Source organism: Lemur catta, chromosome 9 (genome assembly GCF_020740605.2).
Source record: "Lemur catta isolate mLemCat1 chromosome 9, mLemCat1.pri, whole genome shotgun sequence".
Lineage (NCBI taxonomy): Eukaryota > Metazoa > Chordata > Mammalia > Primates > Lemuridae > Lemur > Lemur catta.
Genome location: NC_059136.1, coordinates 19,649,888 through 19,676,745, shown reverse-complemented (window position 1 = coordinate 19,676,745; position 26,858 = coordinate 19,649,888). Strand labels below are relative to the sequence as shown.

Below are 26,858 nucleotides of genomic sequence, written 5' to 3'. Positions count from 1 at the left end.
GGCCAACCCACACTCTTCCACCAGGGAGACCGGCATCACAAGCAATGACCGGCCCCACGGCTGGCTAGCATGGTGAGGGCCCCGCCTCCAGGCAGAGTCACGATCCCCTCCCCACGAGGTGTGGCGCTGATCCCGGCACAAGATCCTTACCGTAGGAGAGAATTCCCACTGCACCTTGGGGATGATGGCGGGCACAACTGCTCCCTATTCTCTTCCATCAGGTCGCCACACCGGGCAGGAGAGAAAGTCATCCCTTCGAAGCCCACATCTCACTTCACTGCGTCCTGCGGGGAGAGATTACATCTGTGGGCATACGGGGACCATGCGTGTTCCTTTTCCAAACTGGCATGAGTAAAGGTGAGGGGCCCAGGCCCCGGTGCTTACCATGTGTGGCTGGGGCATGATGACCCCAAGACAAGGCTGCCTGTGTTCCCACCACTATGACTCTGTGCGTGCAGCGAGCCTACTAATTTCATCATCCGTCTCGGATGTGTCTGACCTTGCTCAATGCTGAGGTAAATGTGCCGCCCTGACGGCAAGGAGACAGAAGCCCACCATGGCTCCTCACGTCGTCAATGCCTCACACTCTTTGTGCGAAGTGATTCTTGGCACTTGCTAGGAATTTCTTCATTCCTTAAAGAAGTCACGGAAATCGCTCCAAACCCTCCCAAGACGAACTGACCAGAATGGGGTCATTGCCTCGGGAGGCTACTGTGTTCCTACTTCCAGGTCAGCCACCCCGCACGCACGACAAAGCCCTAATGACCGGCTTTTCCACTGAGCTCCCGCCAGGGCATTCGGTGACAACCAGACTGCAAAGAACCGGGAAACTCAGGCACCCCGGGAAAAAAATGAAAAGAAAAAGAAAAGAGGCTTCCTGGGAGACGTAGCTGTACCGATTAGGTGTACCTAACCACATGAGAAACTCCGGACACAACGTCTCCGCTAAGAAGAATAGGGCTCCCTTCTTTGCTCAGGGAGCCCCGGACAGATCTTCTCCGAAATCTCCCCTCTCCACGTACTCTCAGCACACTGCCCTCGACATGGCTCAGCATATCGCTCGCCTGTCCCTTGATACACCGTGGGAACTCACTGAGGGTATGGGACCGTGGACATAACATCTACGTTACCATCCAAGAATTTGAAATGCGATCATCTGCCATGTGAACAGGTTGGATGCAGAATGCACTGGAAGCCGGCATTCCAAGGTACAATCGCACTTGAAAGGTGTGCCGCAGGCGTTGCAGGATCCCCTGAGGGCACGGACGCCTACAGCATCCCGAGCCCCTAAAGGAAAATGGCCTGGCTGCCCGTCACACCTCGGCACAGAAGCACCACCCGCGTGTGTGCTGGTCATCCTCTGATCACGGAGAATGCCCCAGAAGATGGATATCCTGTGTGCCTGTGTGGTGCAGCCTGTCATTTAGGCGTAAGGGACCAGAGTGCACAGGGTCAACGTGATCGGTACGGGTGAAAGCATCAGTGCATCCACGGAGGTTCCATGGATCCACCGCATCATCCATCCATTGAGTGAGTCTACCGACGGATGGACCGACTGACTTTCACGTGTTTGCAAATGTTTTCTGATGCATGGTTGGCTGAACACCCCAGGGCTACCTCCATGGAGAAGGATAGCTCAGTGGAAGTGAATTCCTTCGCTCTGTTCATCGGGAAAACAAACTAATAAAGAAACAATGGGTGCCACCTGACACACTCGGTTGACAGCGCCTGGGAAGAATCTACAGGGAACTGTTCCGTGTCAAAAAAAAAAAAAAAAAAAAGTAAGAAAGAAAGAAAGAAAGAGAGAAAAAAGGAAAAGGAAAGAAAATGACAGGCGCAAACTCACAACATCTTGGGTTTGTGAGCACGTCAGGGTCCTCAAAAAAGCCATCCCCACTGGGAGATTCTGCCGGCCCCGACAAACATGTCAACGGACCCAGCACAGGCTTGGCCACAGCCCCTGAAACAGAATTAGCATAGCCCCGGAAACTGAATCCACTCAAAACTGGATGTTACCTCCGGGGTGTTTTCCGTTGGTCCCGCCCACAGAAGGGAGCCGGTGCAGCTGTCCAGACCAGCGTTTCCTCAGTCCGCCGGTGAACGACCCCGGAACGATATCTCACCCAATCTGCAGAGTACAGGGGAAACAAAATTCCCCAAATGGAACATCTCCTTGCAAGCACCTATAGGATCTCACGTTCCACGTGTGTCTGGCCACGTGCAAGACCAGAACCCTCATGCTCACTTTGCTGCCGGGCATGGCATAGATTTACGCTGTCCTCAAAGCCCTGACTCAAAGTCGCCCTAGCCCCTCCACTGCAACATCATTCGTCACCACTTCACAGACTGTGGAAACCCACTGAGGACCCAGGAGGGTGGCCAATTCCATCCAGCTTCAAAGTCCAGCATTTGGAAGATAGAGTCCCGTCGCTTTCACAAATGACGGACACCGCACGGACTTGCAGGCAGGACCGCCATGGACTCAAAAGGCCTTGCTCGCTTGACGGGAAAACCCACAAGGGCCAAGGCTGCCATACCGCGTCAATGGGCGGCCAGTCCGGTGGTTAATACAACAGACCGCTAGGATTCCATAGTGGGTGTCTCTCTTTCAACTCCCAGGCAGTGCTTTCACGTACACAAAAGCGAGCAGAAATATAAAATGGCGTCCCGGCCCTGGAAGCCGCTCCTACCTCTGCCCTCCTGACATAACCGAGATCTCCCATCACAACCTCTGGCCGGCTCAGCCAAATGGGAGAGGGGCTCACGGGTAGGCCTACGGACTTCCCAGGGGTATCGCCAATGCCCGTTCAGTTCCCCAGGGTCTGGTGAGGGTGGGGTAAGGAAGCCACCGGCCACGCCCTCAGAGGGTTTCCACGGTAGCCCCGCAAGCCACCAACAGGGTGTGCTCACACCGCCGCCCAACCCAACTCCTTGCAACATACGTGAGCCTTTCAGATTTCTAGACATCACAGGCCTTAACTCACCCCAAGCACTACTAACTCAGCCCCCTTCAGCCCACTGGCATGGCGATCCCCGTGCTGGACCTCAGCTCGAGTCCTCACTCATTTTGTTCAGATTTCAAAAGTTTCCATTTTTTTTAGACATCATCGATCCAGGCACACGTACGAAAGGGACCTTCAGCCCCAGATCCAGGGCGGACACTGAGCACCGGGCCCTCCTGTCACCCCGGGGCTGGCCAACCCACACTCTTCCACCAGGGAGACCGGCATCACAAGCAATGACCGGCCCCACGGCTGGCTAGCATGGTGAGGGCCCCGCCTCCAGGCAGAGTCACGATCCCCTCCCCACGAGGTGTGGCGCTGATCCCGGCACAAGATCCTTACCGTAGGAGAGAATTCCCACTGCACCTTGGGGATGATGGCGGGCACAACTGCTCCCTAGTCTCTTCCATCAGGTCGCCACACCGGGCAGGAGAGAAAGTCATCCCTTCGAAGCCCACATCTCACTTCACTGCGTCCTGCGGGGAGAGATTACAAATGTGGGCATACGGGGACCATGCGTGTTCCTTTTCCAAACTGGCATGAGTAAAGGTAAAGGGCCCAGGCCCCGGTGCTTACCATGTGTGGCTGGGGCATGATGACCCCAAGACAAGGCTGCCTGTGTTCCCACCACTATGACTCTGTGCGTGTAGCGAGCCTACTAATTTCATCATCCGTCTCGGATGTGTCTGACCTTGCTCAATGCTGAGGTAAATGTGCCGCCCTGACGGCAAGGAGACAGAAGCCCACCATGGCTCCTCACGTCGTCAATGCCTCACACTCTTTGTGCGAAGTGATTCTTGGCACTTGCTAGGAATTTCCTCATTCCTTAAAGAAGTCACGGAAATCGCTCCAAACCCTCCCAAGACGAACTGACCAGAATGGGGTCATTGCCTCGGGAGGCTACTGTTTTCCTACTTCCAGGTCAGCCACCCCGCACGCACGACAAAGCCCTAATGACCGGCTTTTCCACTGAGCTCCCGCCAGGGCATTCGGTGACAACCAGACTGCAAAGAACCGGGAAACTCAGGCACCCCGGGAAAAAAATGAAAAGAAAAAGAAAAGAGGCTTCCTGGGAGACGTAGCTGTACCGATTAGGTGTACCTAACCACATGAGAAACTCCGGACACAACGTCTCCGCTAAGAAGAATAGGGCTCCCTTCTTTGCTCAGGGAGCCCCGGACAGATCTTCTCCGAAATCTCCCCTCTCCACGTACTCTCAGCACACTGCCCTCGACATGGCTCAGCATATCGCTCGCCTGTCCCTTGATACACCGTGGGAACTCACTGAGGGTATGGGACCGTGGACATAACATCTACGTTACCATCCAAGAATTTGAAATGCGATCATCTGCCATGTGAACAGGTTGGATGCAGAATGCACTGGAAGCCGGCATTCCAAGGTACAATCGCACTTGAAAGGTGTGCCGCAGGCGTTGCAGGATCCCCTGAGGGCACGGACGCCTACAGCATCCCGAGCCCCTAAAGGAAAATGGCCTGGCTGCCCGTCACACCTCGGCACAGAAGCACCACCCGCGTGTGTGCTGGTCATCCTCTGATCACGGAGAATGCCCCAGAAGATGGATATCCTGTGTGCCTGTGTGGTGCAGCCTGTCATTTAGGCGTAAGGGACCAGAGTGCACAGGGTCAACGTGATCGGTACGGGTGAAAGCATCAGTGCATCCACGGAGGTTCCATGGATCCACCGCATCATCCATCCATTGAGTGAGTCTACCGACGGATGGACCGACTGACTTTCACGTGTTTGCAAATGTTTTCTGATGCATGGTTGGCTGAACACCCCAGGGCTACCTCCATGGAGAAGGATAGCTCAGTGGAAGTGAATTCCTTCGCTCTGTTCATCGGGAAAACAAACTAATAAAGAAACAATGGGTGCCACCTGACACACTCGGTTGACAGCGCCTGGGAAGAATCTACAGGGAACTGTTCCGTGTCAAAAAAAAAAAAAAAAAAAAAAGAAAGAAAGAAAGAAAGAGAGAAAAAGGAAAAGGAAAGAAAATGACAGGCGCAAACTCACAACATCTTGGGTTTGTGAGCACGTCAGGGTCCTCAAAAAAGCCATCCCCACTGGGAGATTCTGCCGGCCCCGACAAACATGTCAACGGACCCAGCACAGGCTTGGCCACAGCCCCTGAAACAGAATTAGCATAGCCCCCGAAACTGAATCCACTCAAAACTGGATGTTACCTCCGGGGTGTTTTCCGTTGGTCCCGCCCACAGAAGGGAGCCGGTGCAGCTGTCCAGACCAGCGTTTCCTCAGTCCGCCGGTGAACGACCCCGGAACGATATCTCACCCCGTCTGCAGAGTACAGGGGAAACAAAATTCCCCAAATGGAACATCTCCTTGCAAGCACCTATAGGATCTCACGTTCCACGTGTGTCTGGCCACGTGCAAGACCAGAACCCTCATGCTCACTTTGCTGCCGCGCATGGCATAGATTTACGCTGTCCTCAAAGCCCTGACTCAAAGTCGCCCTAGCCCCTCCACTGCAACATCATTCGTCACCACTTCACAGACTGTGGAAACCCACTGAGGACCCAGGAGGGTGGCCAATTCCATCCAGCTTCAAAGTCCAGCATTTGGAAGATAGAGTCCCGTCGCTTTCACAAATGACGGACACCGCACGGACTTGCAGGCAGGACCGCCATGGACTCAAAAGGCCTTGCTCGCTTGACGGGAAAACCCACAAGGGCCAAGGCTGCCATACCGCGTCAATGGGCGGCCAGTCCGGTGGTTAATACAACAGACCGCTAGGATTCCATAGTGGGTGTCTCTCTTTCAACTCCCAGGCAGTGCTTTCACGTACACAAAAGCGAGCAGAAATATAAAATGGCGTCCCGGCCCTGGAAGCCGCTCCTACCTCTGCCCTCCTGACATAACCGAGATCTCCCATCACAACCTCTGGCCGGCTCAGCCAAATGGGAGAGGGGCTCACGGGTAGGCCTACGGACTTCCCAGGGGTATCGCCAATGCCCGTTCAGTTCCCCAGGGTCTGGTGAGGGTGGGGTAAGGAAGCCACCGGCCACGCCCTCAGAGGGTTTCCACGGTAGCCCCGCAAGCCACCAACAGGGTGTGCTCACACCGCCGCCCAACCCAACTCCTTGCAACATACGTGAGCCTTTCAGATTTCTAGACATCACAGGCCTTAACTCACCCCAAGCACTACTAACTCAGCCCCCTTCAGCCCACTGGCATGGCGATCCCCGTGCTGGACCTCAGCTCGAGTCCTCACTCACTGTGTTCAGATTTCAAAAGTTTCCATTTTTTTTAGACATCATCGATCCAGGCACACGTACGAAAGGGACCTTCAGCCCCAGATCCAGGGCGGACACTGAGCACCGGGCCCTCCTGTCACCCCGGGGCTGGCCAACCCACACTCTTCCACCAGGGAGACCGGCATCACAAGCAATGACCGGCCCCACGGCTGGCTAGCATGGTGAGGGCCCCGCCTCCAGGCAGAGTCACGATCCCCTCCCCACGAGGTGTGGCGCTGATCCCGGCACAAGATCCTTACCGTAGGAGAGAATTCCCACTGCACCTTGGGGATGATGGCGGGCACAACTGCTCCCTAGTCTCTTCCATCAGGTCGCCACACCGGGCAGGAGAGAAAGTCATCCCTTCGAAGCCCACATCTCACTTCACTGCGTCCTGCGGGGAGAGATTACATCTGTGGGCATACGGGGACCATGCGTGTTCCTTTTCCAAACTGGCATGAGTAAAGGTAAGGGGCCCAGGCCCCGGTGCTTACCATGTGTGGCTGGGGCATGATGACCCCAAGACAAGGCTGCCTGTGTTCCCACCACTATGACTCTGTGCGTGCAGCGAGCCTACTAATTTCATCATCCGTCTCGGATGTGTCTGACCTTGCTCAATGCTGAGGTAAATGTGCCGCCCTGACGGCAAGGAGACAGAAGCCCACCATGGCTCCTCACGTCGTCAATGCCTCACACTCTTTGTGCGAAGTGATTCTTGGCACTTGCTAGGAATTTCTTCATTCCTTAAAGAAGTCACGGAAATCGCTCCAAACCCTCCCAAGACGAACTGACCAGAATGGGGTCATTGCCTCGGGAGGCTACTGTGTTCCTACTTCCAGGTCAGCCACCCCGCACGCACGACAAAGCCCTAATGACCGGCTTTTCCACTGAGCTCCCGCCAGGGCATTCGGTGACAACCAGACTGCAAAGAACCGGGAAACTCAGGCACCCCGGGAAAAAAATGAAAAGAAAAAGAAAAGAGGCTTCCTGGGAGACGTAGCTGTACCGATTAGGTGTACCTAACCACATGAGAAACTCCGGACACAACGTCTCCGCTAAGAAGAATAGGGCTCCCTTCTTTGCTCAGGGAGCCCCGGACTGATCTTCTCCGAAATCTCCCCTCTCCACGTACTCTCAGCACACTGCCCTCGACATGGCTCAGCATATCGCTCGCCTGTCCCTTGATACACCGTGGGAACTCACTGAGGGTATGGGACCGTGGACATAACATCTACGTTACCATCCAAGAATTTGAAATGCGATCATCTGCCATGTGAACAGGTTGGATGCAGAATGCACTGGAAGCCGGCATTCCAAGGTACAATCGCACTTGAAAGGTGTGCCGCAGGCGTTGCAGGATCCCCTGAGGGCACGGACGCCTACAGCATCCCGAGCCCCTAAAGGAAAATGGCCTGGCTGCCCGTCACACCTCGGCACAGAAGCACCACCCGCGTGTGTGCTGGTCATCCTCTGATCACGGAGAATGCCCCAGAAGATGGATATCCTGTGTGCCTGTGTGGTGCAGCCTGTCATTTAGGCGTAAGGGACCAGAGTGCACAGGGTCAACGTGATCGGTACGGGTGAAAGCATCAGTGCATCCACGGAGGTTCCATGGATCCACCGCATCATCCATCCATTGAGTGAGTCTACCGACGGATGGACCGACTGACTTTCACGTGTTTGCAAATGTTTTCTGATGCATGGTTGGCTGAACACCCCAGGGCTACCTCCATGGAGAAGGATAGCTCAGTGGAAGTGAATTCCTTCGCTCTGTTCATCGGGAAAACAAACTAATAAAGAAACAATGGGTGCCACCTGACACACTCGGTTGACAGCGCCTGGGAAGAATCTACAGGGAACTGTTCCGTGTCAAAAAAAAAAAAAAAAAAGAAAGAAAGAAAGAAAGAAAGAGAGAAAAAGGAAAAGGAAAGAAAATGACAGGCGCAAACTCACAACATCTTGGGTTTGTGAGCACGTCAGGGTCCTCAAAAAAGCCATCCCCACTGGGAGATTCTGCCGGCCCCGACAAACATGTCAACGGACCCAGCACAGGCTTGGCCACAGCCTCTGTAACAGAATTAGCATAGCCCCCGAAACTGAATCCACTCAAAACTGGATGTTACCTCCGGGGTGTTTTCCGTTGGTCCCGCCCCCAGAAGGGAGCCGGTGCAGCTGTCCAGACCAGCGTTTCCTCAGTCCGCCGGTGAACGTCCCCGGAACGATATCTCACCCCGTCTGCAGAGTACAGGGGAAACAAAATTCCCCAAATGGAACATCTCCTTGCAAGCACCTATAGGATCTCACGTTCCACGTGTGTCTGGCCACGTGCAAGACCAGAACCCTCATGCTCACTTTGCTGCCGGGCATGGCATAGATTTACGCTGTCCTCAAAGCCCTGACTCAAAGTCGCCCTAGCCCCTCCACTGCAACATCATTCGTCACCACTTCACAGACTGTGGAAACCCACTGAGGACCCAGGAGGGTGGCCAATTCCATCCAGCTTCAAAGTCCAGCATTTGGAAGATAGAGTCCCGTCGCTTTCACAAATGACGGACACCGCACGGACTTGCAGGCAGGACCGCCATGGACTCAAAAGGCCTTGCTCGCTTGACGGGAAAACCCACAAGGGCCAAGGCTGCCATACCGCGTGAATGGGCGGCCAGTCCGGTGGTTAATACAACAGACCGCTAGGATTCCATAGTGGGTGTCTCTCTTTCAACTCCCAGGCAGTGCTTTCACGTACACAAAAGCGAGCAGAAATATAAAATGGCGTCCCGGCCCTGGAAGCCGCTCCTACCTCTGCCCTCCTGACATAACCGAGATCTCCCATCACAACCTCTGGCCGGCTCAGCCAAATGGGAGAGGGGCTCACGGGTAGGCCTACGGACTTCCCAGGGGTATCGCCAATGCCCGTTCAGTTCCCCAGGGTCTGGTGAGGGTGGGGTAAGGAAGCCACCGGCCACGCCCTCAGAGGGTTTCCACGGTAGCCCCGCAAGCCACCAACAGGGTGTGCTCACACCGCCGCCCAACCCAACTCCTTGCAACATACGTGAGCCTTTCAGATTTCTAGACATCACAGGCCTTAACTCACCCCAAGCACTACTAACTCAGCCCCCTTCAGCCCACTGGCATGGCGATCCCCGTGCTGGACCTCAGCTCGAGTCCTCACTCATTTTGTTCAGATTTCAAAAGTTTCCATTTTTTTTAGACATCATCGATCCAGGCACACGTACGAAAGGGACCTTCAGCCCCAGATCCAGGGCGGACACTGAGCACCGGGCCCTCCTGTCACCCCGGGGCTGGCCAACCCACACTCTTCCACCAGGGAGACCGGCATCACAAGCAATGACCGGCCCCACGGCTGGCTAGCATGGTGAGGGCCCCGCCTCCAGGCAGAGTCACGATCCCCTCCCCACGAGGTGTGGCGCTGATCCCGGCACAAGATCCTTACCGTAGGAGAGAATTCCCACTGCACCTTGGGGATGATGGCGGGCACAACTGCTCCCTAGTCTCTTCCATCAGGTCGCCACACCGGGCAGGAGAGAAAGTCATCCCTTCGAAGCCCACATCTCACTTCACTGCGTCCTGCGGGGAGAGATTACATCTGTGGGCATACGGGGACCATGCGTGTTCCTTTTCCAAACTGGCATGAGTAAAGGTGAGGGGCCCAGGCCCCGGTGCTTACCATGTGTGGCTGGGGCATGATGACCCCAAGACAAGGCTGCCTGTGTTCCCACCACTATGACTCTGTGCGTGCAGCGAGCCTACTAATTTCATCATCCGTCTCGGATGTGTCTGACCTTGCTCAATGCTGAGGTAAATGTGCCGCCCTGACGGCAAGGAGACAGAAGCCCACCATGGCTCCTCACGTCGTCAATGCCTCACACTCTTTGTGCGAAGTGATTCTTGGCACTTGCTAGGAATTTCTTCATTCCTTAAAGAAGTCACTTAAATCGCTCCAAACCCTCCCAAGACCAACTGACCAGAATGGGGTCATTGCCTCGGGAGGCTACTGTGTTCCTACTTCTAGGTCAGCCACCCCGCACGCACGACAAAGCCCTAATGACCGGCTTTTCCACTGAGCTCCCGCCAGGGCATTCGGTGACAACCAGACTGCAAAGAACCGGGAAACTCAGGCACCCCGGGAAAAAAATGAAAAGAAAAAGAAAAGAGGCTTCCTGGGAGACGTAGCTGTACCGATTAGGTGTACCTAACCACATGAGAAACTCCGGACACAACGTCTCCGCTAAGAAGAATAGGGCTCCCTTCTTTGCTCAGGGAGCCCCGGACTGATCTTCTCCGAAATCTCCCCTCTCCACGTACTCTCAGCACACTGCCCTCGACATGGCTCAGCATATCGCTCGCCTGTCCCTTGATACACCGTGGGAACTCACTGAGGGTATGGGACCGTGGACATAACATCTACGTTACCATCCAAGAATTTGAAATGCGATCATCTGCCATGTGAACAGGTTGGATGCAGAATGCACTGGAAGCCGGCATTCCAAGGTACAATCGCACTTGAAAGGTGTGCCGCAGGCGTTGCAGGATCCCCTGAGGGCACGGACGCCTACAGCATCCCGAGCCCCTAAAGGAAAATGGCCTGGCTGCCCGTCACACCTCGGCACAGAAGCACCACCCGCGTGTGTGCTGGTCATCCTCTGATCACGGAGAATGCCCCAGAAGATGGATATCCTGTGTGCCTGTGTGGTGCAGCCTGTCATTTAGGCGTAAGGGACCAGAGTGCACAGGGTCAACGTGATCGGTACGGGTGAAAGCATCAGTGCATCCACGGAGGTTCCATGGATCCACCGCATCATCCATCCATTGAGTGAGTCTACCGACGGATGGACCGACTGACTTTCACGTGTTTGCAAATGTTTTCTGATGCATGGTTGGCTGAACACCCCAGGGCTACCTCCATGGAGAAGGATAGCTCAGTGGAAGTGAATTCCTTCGCTCTGTTCATCGGGAAAACAAACTAATAAAGAAACAATGGGTGCCACCTGACACACTCGGTTGACAGCGCCTGGGAAGAATCTACAGGGAACTGTTCCGTGTCAAAAAAAAAAAAAAAAAAAAAGAAAGAAAGAAAGAAAGAAAGAAAGAAAGAAAGAAAGAAAGAAAGAAAGAAAGAAAGAAAGAAAGAAAGAGAGAAAAAGGAAAAGGAAAGAAAATGACAGGCGCAAACTCACAACATCTTGGGTTTGTGAGCACGTCAGGGTCCTCAAAAAAGCCATCCCCACTGGGAGATTCTGCCGGCCCCGACAAACATGTCCACGGACCCAGCACAGGCTTGGCCACAGCCCCTGTAACAGAATTAGCATAGCCCCCGAAACTGAATCCACTCAAAACTGGATGTTACCTCCGGGGTGTTTTCCGTTGGTCCCGCCCACAGAAGGGAGCCGGTGCAGCTGTCCAGACCAGCGTTTCCTCAGTCCGCCGGTGAACGACCCCGGAACGATATCTCACCCCATCTGCAGAGTACAGGGGAAACAAAATTCCCCAAATGGAACATCTCCTTGCAAGCACCTATAGGATCTCACGTTCCACGTGTGTCTGGCCACGTGCAAGACCAGAACCCTCATGCTCACTTTGCTGCCGGGCATGGCATAGATTTACGCTGTCCTCAAAGCCCTGACTCAAAGTCGCCCTAGCCCCTCCACTGCAACATCATTCGTCACCACTTCACAGACTGTGGAAACCCACTGAGGACCCAGGAGGGTGGCCAATTCCATCCAGCTTCAAAGTCCAGCATTTGGAAGATAGAGTCCCGTCGCTTTCACAAATGACGGACACCGCACGGACTTGCAGGCAGGACCGCCATGGACTCAAAAGGCCTTGCTCGCTTGACGGGAAAACCCACAAGGGCCAAGGCTGCCATACCGCGTGAATGGGCGGCCAGTCCGGTGGTTAATACAACAGACCGCTAGGATTCCATAGTGGGTGTCTCTCTTTCAACTCCCAGGCAGTGCTTTCACGTACACAAAAGCGAGCAGAAATATAAAATGGCGTCCCGGCCCTGGAAGCCGCTCCTACCTCTGCCCTCCTGACATAACCGAGATCTCCCATCACAACCTCTGGCCGGCTCAGCCAAATGGGAGAGGGGCTCACGGGTAGGCCTACGGACTTCCCAGGGGTATCGCCAATGCCCGTTCAGTTCCCCAGGGTCTGGTGAGGGTGGGGTAAGGAAGCCACCGGCCACGCCCTCAGAGGGTTTCCACGGTAGCCCCGCAAGCCACCAACAGGGTGTGCTCACACCGCCGCCCAACCCAACTCCTTGCAACATACGTGAGCCTTTCAGATTTCTAGACATCACAGGCCTTAACTCACCCCAAGCACTACTAACTCAGCCCCCTTCAGCCCACTGGCATGGCGATCCCCGTGCTGGACCTCAGCTCGAGTCCTCACTCACTGTGTTCAGATTTCAAAAGTTTCCATTTTTTTTAGACATCATCGATCCAGGCACACGTACGAAAGGGACCTTCAGCCCCAGATCCAGGGCGGACACTGAGCACCGGGCCCTCCTGTCACCCCGGGGCTGGCCAACCCACACTCTTCCACCAGGGAGACCGGCATCACAAGCAATGACCGGCCCCACGGCTGGCTAGCATGGTGAGGGCCCCGCCTCCAGGCAGAGTCACGATCCCCTCCCCACGAGGTGTGGCGCTGATCCCGGCACAAGATCCTTACCGTAGGAGAGAATTCCCACTGCACCTTGGGGATGATGGCGGGCACAACTGCTCCCTAGTCTCTTCCATCAGGTCGCCACACCGGGCAGGAGAGAAAGTCATCCCTTCGAAGCCCACATCTCACTTCACTGCGTCCTGCGGGGAGAGATTACATCTGTGGGCATACGGGGACCATGCGTGTTCCTTTTCCAAACTGGCATGAGTAAAGGTGAGGGGCCCAGGCCCCGGTGCTTACCATGTGTGGCTGGGGCATGATGACCCCAAGACAAGGCTGCCTGTGTTCCCACCACTATGACTCTGTGCGTGCAGCGAGCCTACTAATTTCATCATCCGTCTCGGATGTGTCTGACCTTGCTCAATGCTGAGGTAAATGTGCCGCCCTGACGGCAAGGAGACAGAAGCCCACCATGGCTCCTCACGTCGTCAATGCCTCACACTCTTTGTGCGAAGTGATTCTTGGCACTTGCTAGGAATTTCTTCATTCCTTAAAGAAGTCACGGAAATCGCTCCAAACCCTCCCAAGACGAACTGACCAGAATGGGGTCATTGCCTCGGGAGGCTACTGTGTTCCTACTTCCAGGTCAGCCACCCCGCACGCACGACAAAGCCCTAATGACCGGCTTTTCCACTGAGCTCCCGCCAGGGCATTCGGTGACAACCAGACTGCAAAGAACCGGGAAACTCAGGCACCCCGGGAAAAAAATGAAAAGAAAAAGAAAAGAGGCTTCCTGGGAGACGTAGCTGTACCGATTAGGTGTACCTAACCACATGAGAAACTCCGGACACAACGTCTCCGCTAAGAAGAATAGGGCTCCCTTCTTTGCTCAGGGAGCCCCGGACAGATCTTCTCCGAAATCTCCCCTCTCCACGTACTCTCAGCACACTGCCCTCGACATGGCTCAGCATATTGCTCGCCTGTCCCTTGATACACCGTGGGAACTCACTGAGGGTATGGGACCGTGGACATAACATCTACGTTACCATCCAAGAATTTGAAATGCGATCATCTGCCATGTGAACAGGTTGGATGCAGAATGCACTGGAAGCCGGCATTCCAAGGTACAATCGCACTTGAAAGGTGTGCCGCAGGCGTTGCAGGATCCCCTGAGGGCACGGACGCCTACAGCATCCCGAGCCCCTAAAGGAAAATGGCCTGGCTGCCCGTCACACCTCGGCACAGAAGCACCACCCGCGTGTGTGCTGGTCATCCTCTGATCACGGAGAATGCCCCAGAAGATGGATATCCTGTGTGCCTGTGTGGTGCAGCCTGTCATTTAGGCGTAAGGGACCAGAGTGCACAGGGTCAACGTGATCGGTACGGGTGAAAGCATCAGTGCATCCACGGAGGTTCCATGGATCCACCGCATCATCCATCCATTGAGTGAGTCTACCGACGGATGGACCGACTGACTTTCACGTGTTTGCAAATGTTTTCTGATGCATGGTTGGCTGAACACCCCAGGGCTACCTCCATGGAGAAGGATAGCTCAGTGGAAGTGAATTCCTTCGCTCTGTTCATCGGGAAAACAAACTAATAAAGAAACAATGGGTGCCACCTGACACACTCGGTTGACAGCGCCTGGGAAGAATCTACAGGGAACTGTTCCGTGTCAAAAAAAAAAAAAAAAAGAAAGAAAGAAAGAAAGAAAGAAAGAGAGAAAAAGGAAAAGGAAAGAAAATGACAGGCGCAAACTCACAACATCTTGGGTTTGTGAGCACGTCAGGGTCCTCAAAAAAGCCATCCCCACTGGGAGATTCTGCCGGCCCCGACAAACATGTCAACGGACCCAGCACAGGCTTGGCCACAGCCCCTGTAACAGAATTAGCATAGCCCCCGAAACTGAATCCACTCAAAACTGGATGTTACCTCCGGGGTGTTTTCCGTTGGTCCCGCCCCCAGAAGGGAGCCGGTGCAGCTGTCCAGACCAGCGTTTCCTCAGTCCGCCGGTGAACGTCCCCGGAACGATATCTCACCCCGTCTGCAGAGTACAGGGGAAACAAAATTCCCCAAATGGAACATCTCCTTGCAAGCACCTATAGGATCTCACGTTCCACGTGTGTCTGGCCACGTGCAAGACCAGAACCCTCATGCTCACTTTGCTGCCGGGCATGGCATAGATTTACGCTGTCCTCAAAGCCCTGACTCAAAGTCGCCCTAGCCCCTCCACTGCAACATCATTCGTCACCACTTCACAGACTGTGGAAACCCACTGAGGACCCAGGAGGGTGGCCAATTCCATCCAGCTTCAAAGTCCAGCATTTGGAAGATAGAGTCCCGTCGCTTTCACAAATGACGGACACCGCACGGACTTGCAGGCAGGACCGCCATGGACTCAAAAGGCCTTGCTCGCTTGACGGGAAAACCCACAAGGGCCAAGGCTGCCATACCGCGTGAATGGGCGGCCAGTCCGGTGGTTAATACAACAGACCGCTAGGATTCCATAGTGGGTGTCTCTCTTTCAACTCCCAGGCAGTGCTTTCACGTACACAAAAGCGAGCAGAAATATAAAATGGCGTCCCGGCCCTGGAAGCCGCTCCTACCTCTGCCCTCCTGACATAACCGAGATCTCCCATCACAACCTCTGGCCGGCTCAGCCAAATGGGAGAGGGGCTCACGGGTAGGCCTACGGACTTCCCAGGGGTATCGCCAATGCCCGTTCAGTTCCCCAGGGTCTGGTGAGGGTGGGGTAAGGAAGCCACCGGCCACGCCCTCAGAGGGTTTCCACGGTAGCCCCGCAAGCCACCAACAGGGTGTGCTCACACCGCCGCCCAACCCAACTCCTTGCAACATACGTGAGCCTTTCAGATTTCTAGACATCACAGGCCTTAACTCACCCCAAGCACTACTAACTCAGCCCCCTTCAGCCCACTGGCATGGCGATCCCCGTGCTGGACCTCAGCTCGAGTCCTCACTCATTTTGTTCAGATTTCAAAAGTTTCCATTTTTTTTAGACATCATCGATCCAGGCACACGTACGAAAGGGACCTTCAGCCCCAGATCCAGGGCGGACACTGAGCACCGGGCCCTCCTGTCACCCCGGGGCTGGCCAACCCACACTCTTCCACCAGGGAGACCGGCATCACAAGCAATGACCGGCCCCACGGCTGGCTAGCATGGTGAGGGCCCCGCCTCCAGGCAGAGTCACGATCCCCTCCCCACGAGGTGTGGCGCTGATCCCGGCACAAGATCCTTACCGTAGGAGAGAATTCGCACTGCACCTTGGGGATGATGGCGGGCACAACTGCTCCCTAGTCTCTTCCATCAGGTCGCCACACCGGGCAGGAGAGAAAGTCATCCCTTCGAAGCCCACATCTCACTTCACTGCGTCCTGCGGGGAGAGATTACATCTGTGGGCATACGGGGACCATGCGTGTTCCTTTTCCAAACTGGCATGAGTAAAGGTAAGGGGCCCAGGCCCCGGTGCTTACCATGTGTGGCTGGGGCATGATGACCCCAAGACAAGGCTGCCTGTGTTCCCACCACTATGACTCTGTGCGTGCAGCGAGCCTACTAATTTCATCATCCGTCTCGGATGTGTCTGACCTTGCTCAATGCTGAGGTAAATGTGCCGCCCTGACGGCAAGGAGACAGAAGCCCACCATGGCTCCTCACGTCGTCAATGCCTCACACTCTTTGTGCGAAGTGATTCTTGGCACTTGCTAGGAATTTCCTCATTCCTTAAAGAAGTCACGGAAATCGCTCCAAACCCTCCCAAGACGAACTGACCAGAATGGGGTCATTGCCTCGGGAGGCTACTGTGTTCCTACTTCCAGGTCAGCCACCCCGCACGCACGACAAAGCCCTAATGACCGGCTTTTCCACTGAGCTCCCGCCAGGGCATTCGGTGACAACCAGACTGCAAAGAACCGGGAAACTCAGGCACCCCGGGAAAAAAATGAAAAGAAAAAGAAAAGAGGCTTCCTGGGAGACGTAGCTGTACCGATTAGGTGTACCTAACCACATGAGAAACTCCGGACACAACGTCTCCGCTAAGAAGAATAGGGCTCCCTTCTTTGCTCAGGGAGCCCCGGACTGATCTTCTCCGAAATCTCCCCTCTCCACGTACTCTCAGCACACTGCCCTCGACATGGCTCAGCATATCGCTCGCCTGTCCCTTGATACACCGTGGGAACTCACTGAGGGTATGGGACCGTGGACATAACATCTACGTTACCATCCAAGAATTTGAAATGCGATCATCTGCCATGTGAACAGGTTGGATGCAGAATGCACTCGAAGCCGGCATTCCAAGGTACAATCGCACTTGAAAGGTGTGCCGCAGGCGTTGCAGGATCCCCTGAGGGCACGGACGCCTACAGCATCCCGAGCCCCTAAAGGAAAATGGCCTGGCTGCCCGTCACACCTCGGCACAGAAGCACCACCCGCGTGTGTGCTGGTCATCCTCTGATCACGGAGAATGCCCCAGAAGATGGATATCCTGTGTGCCTGTGTGGTGCAGCCTGTCATTTAGGCGTAAGGGACCAGAGTGCACAGGGTCAACGTGATCGGTACGGGTGAAAGCATCAGTGCATCCACGGAGGTTCCATGGATCCACCGCATCATCCATCCATTGAGTGAGTCTACCGACGGATGGACCGACTGACTTTCACGTGTTTGCAAATGTTTTCTGATGCATGGTTGGCTGAACACCCCAGGGCTACCTCCATGGAGAAGGATAGCTCAGTGGAAGTGAATTCCTTCGCTCTGTTCATCGGGAAAACAAACTAATAAAGAAACAATGGGTGCCACCTGACACACTCGGTTGACAGCGCCTGGGAAGAATCTACAGGGAACTGTTCCGTGTCAAAAAAAAAAAAAAAAAAAAGTAAGAAAGAAAGAAAGAAAGAGAGAAAAAAGGAAAAGGAAAGAAAATGACAGGCGCAAACTCACAACATCTTGGGTTTGTGAGCACGTCAGGGTCCTCAAAAAAGCCATCCCCACTGGGAGATTCTGCCGGCCCCGACAAACATGTCCACGGACCCAGCACAGGCTTGGCCACAGCCCCTGTAACAGAATTAGCATAGCCCCCGAAACTGAATCCACTCAAAACTGGATGTTACCTCCGGGGTGTTTTCCGTTGGTCCCGCCCACAGAAGGGAGCCGGTGCAGCTGTCCAGACCAGCGTTTCCTCAGTCCGCCGGTGAACGACCCCGGAACGATATCTCACCCCATCTGCAGAGTACAGGGGAAACAAAATTCCCCAAATGGAACATCTCCTTGCAAGCACCTATAGGATCTCACGTTCCACGTGTGTCTGGCCACGTGCAAGACCAGAACCCTCATGCTCACTTTGCTGCCGGGCATGGCATAGATTTACGCTGTCCTCAAAGCCCTGACTCAAAGTCGCCCTAGCCCCTCCACTGCAACATCATTCGTCACCACTTCACAGACTGTGGAAACCCACTGAGGACCCAGGAGGGTGGCCAATTCCATCCAGCTTCAAAGTCCAGCATTTGGAAGATAGAGTCCCGTCGCTTTCACAAATGACGGACACCGCACGGACTTGCAGGCAGGACCGCCATGGACTCAAAAGGCCTTGCTCGCTTGACGGGAAAACCCACAAGGGCCAAGGCTGCCATACCGCGTGAATGGGCGGCCAGTCCGGTGGTTAATACAACAGACCGCTAGGATTCCATAGTGGGTGTCTCTCTTTCAACTCCCAGGCAGTGCTTTCACGTACACAAAAGCGAGCAGAAATATAAAATGGCGTCCCGGCCCTGGAAGCCGCTCCTACCTCTGCCCTCCTGACATAACCGAGATCTCCCATCACAACCTCTGGCCGGCTCAGCCAAATGGGAGAGGGGCTCACGGGTAGGCCTACGGACTTCCCAGGGGTATCGCCAATGCCCGTTCAGTTCCCCAGGGTCTGGTGAGGGTGGGGTAAGGAAGCCACCGGCCACGCCCTCAGAGGGTTTCCACGGTAGCCCCGCAAGCCACCAACAGGGTGTGCTCACACCGCCGCCCAACCCAACTCCTTGCAACATACGTGAGCCTTTCAGATTTCTAGACATCACAGGCCTTAACTCACCCCAAGCACTACTAACTCAGCCCCCTTCAGCCCACTGGCATGGCGATCCCCGTGCTGGACCTCAGCTCGAGTCCTCACTCATTTTGTTCAGATTTCAAAAGTTTCCATTTTTTTTAGACATCATCGATCCAGGCACACGTACGAAAGGGACCTTCAGCCCCAGATCCAGGGCGGACACTGAGCACCGGGCCCTCCTGTCACCCCGGGGCTGGCCAACCCACACTCTTCCACCAGGGAGACCGGCATCACAAGCAATGACCGGCCCCACGGCTGGCTAGCATGGTGAGGGCCCCGCCTCCAGGCAGAGTCACGATCCCCTCCCCACGAGGTGTGGCGCTGATCCCGGCACAAGATCCTTACCGTAGGAGAGAATTCGCACTGCACCTTGGGGATGATGGCGGGCACAACTGCTCCCTAGTCTCTTCCATCAGGTCGCCACACCGGGCAGGAGAGAAAGTCATCCCTTCGAAGCCCACATCTCACTTCACTGCGTCCTGCGGGGAGAGATTACATCTGTGGGCATACGGGGACCATGCGTGTTCCTTTTCCAAACTGGCATGAGTAAAGGTAAGGGGCCCAGGCCCCGGTGCTTACCATGTGTGGCTGGGGCATGATGACCCCAAGACAAGGCTGCCTGTGTTCCCACCACTATGACTCTGTGCGTGCAGCGAGCCTACTAATTTCATCATCCGTCTCGGATGTGTCTGACCTTGCTCAATGCTGAGGTAAATGTGCCGCCCTGACGGCAAGGAGACAGAAGCCCACCATGGCTCCTCACGTCGTCAATGCCTCACACTCTTTGTGCGAAGTGATTCTTGGCACTTGCTAGGAATTTCCTCATTCCTTAAAGAAGTCACGGAAATCGCTCCAAACCCTCCCAAGACGAACTGACCAGAATGGGGTCATTGCCTCGGGAGGCTACTGTGTTCCTACTTCCAGGTCAGCCACCCCGCACGCACGACAAAGCCCTAATGACCGGCTTTTCCACTGAGCTCCCGCCAGGGCATTCGGTGACAACCAGACTGCAAAGAACCGGGAAACTCAGGCACCCCGGGAAAAAAATGAAAAGAAAAAGAAAAGAGGCTTCCTGGGAGACGTAGCTGTACCGATTAGGTGTACCTAACCACATGAGAAACTCCGGACACAACGTCTCCGCTAAGAAGAATAGGGCTCCCTTCTTTGCTCAGGGAGCCCCGGACAGATCTTCTCCGAAATCTCCCCTCTCCACGTACTCTCAGCACACTGCCCTCGACATGGCTCAGCATATCGCTCGCCTGTCCCTTGATACACCGTGGGAACTCACTGAGGGTATGGGACCGTGGACATAACATCTACGTTACCATCCAAGAATTTGAAATGCGATCATCTGCCATGTGAACAGGTTGGATGCAGAATGCACTCGAAGCCGGCATTCCAAGGTACAATCGCACTTGAAAGGTGTGCCGCAGGCGTTGCAGGATCCCCTGAGGGCACGGACGCCTACAGCATCCCGAGCCCCTAAAGGAAAATGGCCTGGCTGCCCGTCACACCTCGGCACAGAAGCACCACCCGCGTGTGTGCTGGTCATCCTCTGATCACGGAGAATGCCCCAGAAGATGGATATCCTGTGTGCCTGTGTGGTGCAGCCTGTCATTTAGGCGTAAGGGACCAGAGTGCACAGGGTCAACGTGATCGGTACGGGTGAAAGCATCAGTGCATCCACGGAGGTTCCATGGATCCACCGCATCATCCATCCATTGAGTGAGTCTACCGACGGATGGACCGACTGACTTTCACGTGTTTGCAAATGTTTTCTGATGCATGGTTGGCTGAACACCCCAGGGCTACCTCCATGGAGAAGGATAGCTCAGTGGAAGTGAATTCCTTCGCTCTGTTCATCGGGAAAACAAACTAATAAAGAAACAATGGGTGCCACCTGACACACTCGGTTGACAGCGCCTGGGAAGAATCTACAGGGAACTGTTCCGTGTCAAAAAAAAAAAAAAAAAAAGAAAGAAAGAAAGAAAGAAAGAAAGAAAGAAAGAGAGAAAAAGGAAAAGGAAAGAAAATGACAGGCGCAAACTCACAACATCTTGGGTTTGTGAGCACGTCAGGGTCCTCAAAAAAGCCATCCCCACTGGGAGATTCTGCCGGCCCCGACAAACATGTCCACGGACCCAGCACAGGCTTGGCCACAGCCCCTGTAACAGAATTAGCATAGCCCCCGAAACTGAATCCACTCAAAACTGGATGTTACCTCCGGGGTGTTTTCCGTTGGTCCCGCCCACAGAAGGGAGCCGGTGCAGCTGTCCAGACCAGCGTTTCCTCAGTCCGCCGGTGAACGACCCCGGAACGATATCTCACCCCATCTGCAGAGTACAGGGGAAACAAAATTCCCCAAATGGAACATCTCCTTGCAAGCACCTATAGGATCTCACGTTCCACGTGTGTCTGGCCACGTGCAAGACCAGAACCCTCATGCTCACTTTGCTGCCGGGCATGGCATAGATTTACGCTGTCCTCAAAGCCCTGACTCAAAGTCGCCCTAGCCCCTCCACTGCAACATCATTCGTCACCACTTCACAGACTGTGGAAACCCACTGAGGACCCAGGAGGGTGGCCAATTCCATCCAGCTTCAAAGTCCAGCATTTGGAAGATAGAGTCCCGTCGCTTTCACAAATGACGGACACCGCACGGACTTGCAGGCAGGACCGCCATGGACTCAAAAGGCCTTGCTCGCTTGACGGGAAAACCCACAAGGGCCAAGGCTGCCATACCGCGTGAATGGGCGGCCAGTCCGGTGGTTAATACAACAGACCGCTAGGATTCCATAGTGGGTGTCTCTCTTTCAACTCCCAGGCAGTGCTTTCACGTACACAAAAGCGAGCAGAAATATAAAATGGCGTCCCGGCCCTGGAAGCCGCTCCTACCTCTGCCCTCCTGACATAACCGAGATCTCCCATCACAACCTCTGGCCGGCTCAGCCAAATGGGAGAGGGGCTCACGGGTAGGCCTACGGACTTCCCAGGGGTATCGCCAATGCCCGTTCAGTTCCCCAGGGTCTGGTGAGGGTGGGGTAAGGAAGCCACCGGCCACGCCCTCAGAGGGTTTCCACGGTAGCCCCGCAAGCCACCAACAGGGTGTGCTCACACCGCCGCCCAACCCAACTCCTTGCAACATACGTGAGCCTTTCAGATTTCTAGACATCACAGGCCTTAACTCACCCCAAGCACTACTAACTCAGCCCCCTTCAGCCCACTGGCATGGCGATCCCCGTGCTGGACCTCAGCTCGAGTCCTCACTCACTTTGTTCAGATTTCAAAAGTATCCATTTTTTTTAGACATCATCGATCCAGGCACACGTACGAAAGGGACCTTCAGCCCCAGATCCAGGGCGGACACTGAGCACCGGGCCCTCCTCTCACCCCGGGGCTGGCCAACCCACACTCTTCCACCAGGGAGACCGGCATCACAAGCAATGACCGGCCCCACGGCTGGCTAGCATGGTGAGGGCCCCGCCTCCAGGCAGAGTCACGATCCCCTCCCCACGAGGTGTGGCGCTGATCCCGGCACAAGATCCTTACCGTAGGAGAGAATTCGCACTGCACCTTGGGGATGATGGCGGGCACAACTGCTCCCTAGTCTCTTCCATCAGGTCGCCACACCGGGCAGGAGAGAAAGTCATCCCTTCGAAGCCCACATCTCACTTCACTGCGTCCTGCGGGGAGAGATTACATCTGTGGGCATACGGGGACCATGCGTGTTCCTTTTCCAAACTGGCATGAGTAAAGGTGAGGGGCCCAGGCCCCGGTGCTTACCATGTGTGGCTGGGGCATGATGACCCCAAGACAAGGCTGCCTGTGTTCCCACCACTATGACTCTGTGCGTGCAGCGAGCCTACTAATTTCATCATCCGTCTCGGATGTGTCTGACCTTGCTCAATGCTGAGGTAAATGTGCCGCCCTGACGGCAAGGAGACAGAAGCCCACCATGGCTCCTCACGTCGTCAATGCCTCACACTCTTTGTGCGAAGTGATTCTTGGCACTTGCTAGGAATTTCTTCATTCCTTAAAGAAGTCACGGAAATCGCTCCATACCCTCCCAAGACGAACTGACCAGAATGGGGTCATTGCCTCGGGAGGCTACTGTGTTCCTACTTCCAGGTCAGCCACCCCGCACGCACGACAAAGCCCTAATGACCGGCTTTTCCACTGAGCTCCCGCCAGGGCATTCGGTGACAACCAGACTGCAAAGAACCGGGAAACTCAGGCACCCCGGGAAAAAAATGAAAAGAAAAAGAAAAGAGGCTTCCTGGGAGACGTAGCTGTACCGATTAGGTGTACCTAACCACATGAGAAACTCCGGACACAACGTCTCCGCTAAGAAGAATAGGGCTCCCTTCTTTGCTCAGGGAGCCCCGGACAGATCTTCTCCGAAATCTCCCCTCTCCACGTACTCTCAGCACACTGCCCTCGACATGGCTCAGCATATCGCTCGCCTGTCCCTTGATACACCGTGGGAACTCACTGAGGGTATGGGACCGTGGACATAACATCTACGTTACCATCCAAGAATTTGAAATGCGATCATCTGCCATGTGAACAGGTTGGATGCAGAATGCACTGGAAGCCGGCATTCCAAGGTACAATCGCACTTGAAAGGTGTGCCGCAGGCGTTGCAGGATCCCCTGAGGGCACGGACGCCTACAGCATCCCGAGCCCCTAAAGGAAAATGGCCTGGCTGCCCGTCACACCTCGGCACAGAAGCACCACCCGCGTGTGTGCTGGTCATCCTCTGATCACGGAGAATGCCCCAGAAGATGGATATCCTGTGTGCCTGTGTGGTGCAGCCTGTCATTTAGGCGTAAGGGACCAGAGTGCACAGGGTCAACGTGATCGGTACGGGTGCAAGCATCAGTGCATCCACGGAGGTTCCATGGATCCACCGCATCATCCATCCATTGAGTGAGTCTACCGACGGATGGACCGACTGACTTTCACGTGTTTGCAAATGTTTTCTGATGCATGGTTGGCTGAACACCCCAGGGCTACCTCCATGGAGAAGGATAGCTCAGTGGAAGTGAATTCCTTCGCTCTGTTCATCGGGAAAACAAACTAATAAAGAAACAATGGGTGCCACCTGACACACTCGGTTGACAGCGCCTGGGAAGAATCTACAGGGAACTGTTCCGTGTCAAAAAAAAAAAAAAAAAGAAAGAAAGAAAGAAAGAAAGAGAGAAAAAGGAAAAGGAAAGAAAATGACAGGCGCAAACTCACAACATCTTGGGTTTGTGAGCACGTCAGGGTCCTCAAAAAAGCCATCCCCACTGGGAGATGCTGCCGGCCCCGACAAACATGTCAACGGACCCAGCACAGGCTTGGCCACAGCCCCTGTAACAGAATTAGCATAGCCCCCGAAACTGAATCCACTCAAAACTGGATGTTACCTCCGGGGTGTTTTCCGTTGGTCCCGCCCACAGAAGGGAGCCGGTGCAGCTGTCCAGACCAGCGTTTCCTCAGTCCGCCGGTGAACGACCCCGGAACGATATCTCACCCCATCTGCAGAGTACAGGGGAAACAAAATTCCCCAAATGGAACATCTCCTTGCAAGCACCTATAGGATCTCACGTTCCACGTGTGTCTGGCCACGTGCAAGACCAGAACCCTCATGCTCACTTTGCTGCCGGGCATGGCATAGATTTACGCTGTCCTCAAAGCCCTGACTCAAAGTCGCCCTAGCCCCTCCACTGCAACATCATTCGTCACCACTTCACAGACTGTGGAAACCCACTGAGGACCCAGGAGGGTGGCCAATTCCATCCAGCTTCAAAGTCCAGCATTTGGAAGATAGAGTCCCGTCGCTTTCACAAATGACGGACACCGCACGGACTTGCAGGCAGGACCGCCATGGACTCAAAAGGCCTTGCTCGCTTGACGGGAAAACCCACAAGGGCCAAGGCTGCCATACCGCGTGAATGGGCGGCCAGTCCGGTGGTTAATACAACAGACCGCTAGGATTCCATAGTGGGTGTCTCTCTTTCAACTCCCAGGCAGTGCTTTCACGTACACAAAAGCGAGCAGAAATATAAAATGGCGTCCCGGCCCTGGAAGCCGCTCCTACCTCTGCCCTCCTGACATAACCGAGATCTCCCATCACAACCTCTGGCCGGCTCAGCCAAATGGGAGAGGGGCTCACGGGTAGGCCTACGGACTTCCCAGGGGTATCGCCAATGCCCGTTCAGTTCCCCAGGGTCTGGTGAGGGTGGGGTAAGGAAGCCACCGGCCACGCCCTCAGAGGGTTTCCACGGTAGCCCCGCAAGCCACCAACAGGGTGTGCTCACACCGCCGCCCAACCCAACTCCTTGCAACATACGTGAGCCTTTCAGATTTCTAGACATCACAGGCCTTAACTCACCCCAAGCACTACTAACTCAGCCCCCTTCAGCCCACTGGCATGGCGATCCCCGTGCTGGACCTCAGCTCGAGTCCTCACTCATTTTGTTCAGATTTCAAAAGTTTCCATTTTTTTTAGACATCATCGATCCAGGCACACGTACGAAAGGGACCTTCAGCCCCAGATCCAGGGCGGACACTGAGCACCGGGCCCTCCTGTCACCCCGGGGCTGGCCAACCCACACTCTTCCACCAGGGAGACCGGCATCACAAGCAATGACCGGCCCCACGGCTGGCTAGCATGGTGAGGGCCCCGCCTCCAGGCAGAGTCACGATCCCCTCCCCACGAGGTGTGGCGCTGATCCCGGCACAAGATCCTTACCGTAGGAGAGAATTCCCACTGCACCTTGGGGATGATGGCGGGCACAACTGCTCCCTAGTCTCTTCCATCAGGTCGCCACACCGGGCAGGAGAGAAAGTCATCCCTTCGAAGCCCACATCTCACTTCACTGCGTCCTGCGGGGAGAGATTACATCTGTGGGCATACGGGGACCATGCGTGTTCCTTTTCCAAACTGGCATGAGTAAAGGTGAGGGGCCCAGGCCCCGGTGCTTACCATGTGTGGCTGGGGCATGATGACCCCAAGACAAGGCTGCCTGTGTTCCCACCACTATGACTCTGTGCGTGCAGCGAGCCTACTAATTTCATCATCCGTCTCGGATGTGTCTGACCTTGCTCAATGCTGAGGTAAATGTGCCGCCCTGACGGCAAGGAGACAGAAGCCCACCATGGCTCCTCACGTCGTCAATGCCTCACACTCTTTGTGCGAAGTGATTCTTGGCACTTGCTAGGAATTTCTTCATTCCTTAAAGAAGTCACGGAAATCGCTCCAAACCCTCCCAAGACGAACTGACCAGAATGGGGTCATTGCCTCGGGAGGCTACTGTGTTCCTACTTCCAGGTCAGCCACCCCGCACGCACGACAAAGCCCTAATGACCGGCTTTTCCACTGAGCTCCCGCCAGGGCATTCGGTGACAACCAGACTGCAAAGAACCGGGAAACTCAGGCACCCCGGGAAAAAAATGAAAAGAAAAAGAAAAGAGGCTTCCTGGGAGACGTAGCTGTACCGATTAGGTGTACCTAACCACATGAGAAACTCCGGACACAACGTCTCCGCTAAGAAGAATAGGGCTCCCTTCTTTGCTCAGGGAGCCCCGGACAGATCTTCTCCGAAATCTCCCCTCTCCACGTACTCTCAGCACACTGCCCTCGACATGGCTCAGCATATCGCTCGCCTGTCCCTTGATACACCGTGGGAACTCACTGAGGGTATGGGACCGTGGACATAACATCTACGTTACCATCCAAGAATTTGAAATGCGATCATCTGCCATGTGAACAGGTTGGATGCAGAATGCACTGGAAGCCGGCATTCCAAGGTACAATCGCACTTGAAAGGTGTGCCGCAGGTGTTGCAGGATCCCCTGAG

The 26,858-nt window shown here is 54.9% G+C and overlaps 1 long non-coding RNA gene and 8 pseudogenes across 1 annotated transcript; all 9 read right to left on the bottom strand.

Moving 5' to 3' along the window:
• Positions 1-3,040: 3,040 nt before the first annotated feature.
• LOC123645428 lies at positions 3,041-3,114 on the bottom strand (annotated as a pseudogene).
• A 340-nt stretch (positions 3,115-3,454) lies between these two features.
• Positions 3,455-13,007, bottom strand: LOC123644791. Its single transcript, XR_006737263.1, has 4 exons — positions 12,969-13,007; positions 8,399-8,510; positions 6,659-6,669; positions 3,455-3,471 (listed from the first exon to the last, which is right to left on the bottom strand). It is a non-coding gene; the product is annotated as an uncharacterized LOC123644791 (long non-coding RNA).
• Positions 6,232-6,305, bottom strand: LOC123645461 (annotated as a pseudogene).
• LOC123645427 lies at positions 9,423-9,496 on the bottom strand (annotated as a pseudogene).
• LOC123645460 lies at positions 12,665-12,738 on the bottom strand (annotated as a pseudogene).
• A 2,851-nt stretch (positions 13,008-15,858) lies between the features above and the next one.
• On the bottom strand, positions 15,859-15,932 carry LOC123645425 (annotated as a pseudogene).
• A 3,120-nt stretch (positions 15,933-19,052) lies between these two features.
• LOC123645424 lies at positions 19,053-19,126 on the bottom strand (annotated as a pseudogene).
• Positions 19,127-22,256: 3,130 nt separating this feature from the next.
• On the bottom strand, positions 22,257-22,330 carry LOC123645404 (annotated as a pseudogene).
• A 3,116-nt stretch (positions 22,331-25,446) lies between these two features.
• Positions 25,447-25,520, bottom strand: LOC123645423 (annotated as a pseudogene).
• Between the last annotated feature and the right edge of the window lie 1,338 nt (positions 25,521-26,858).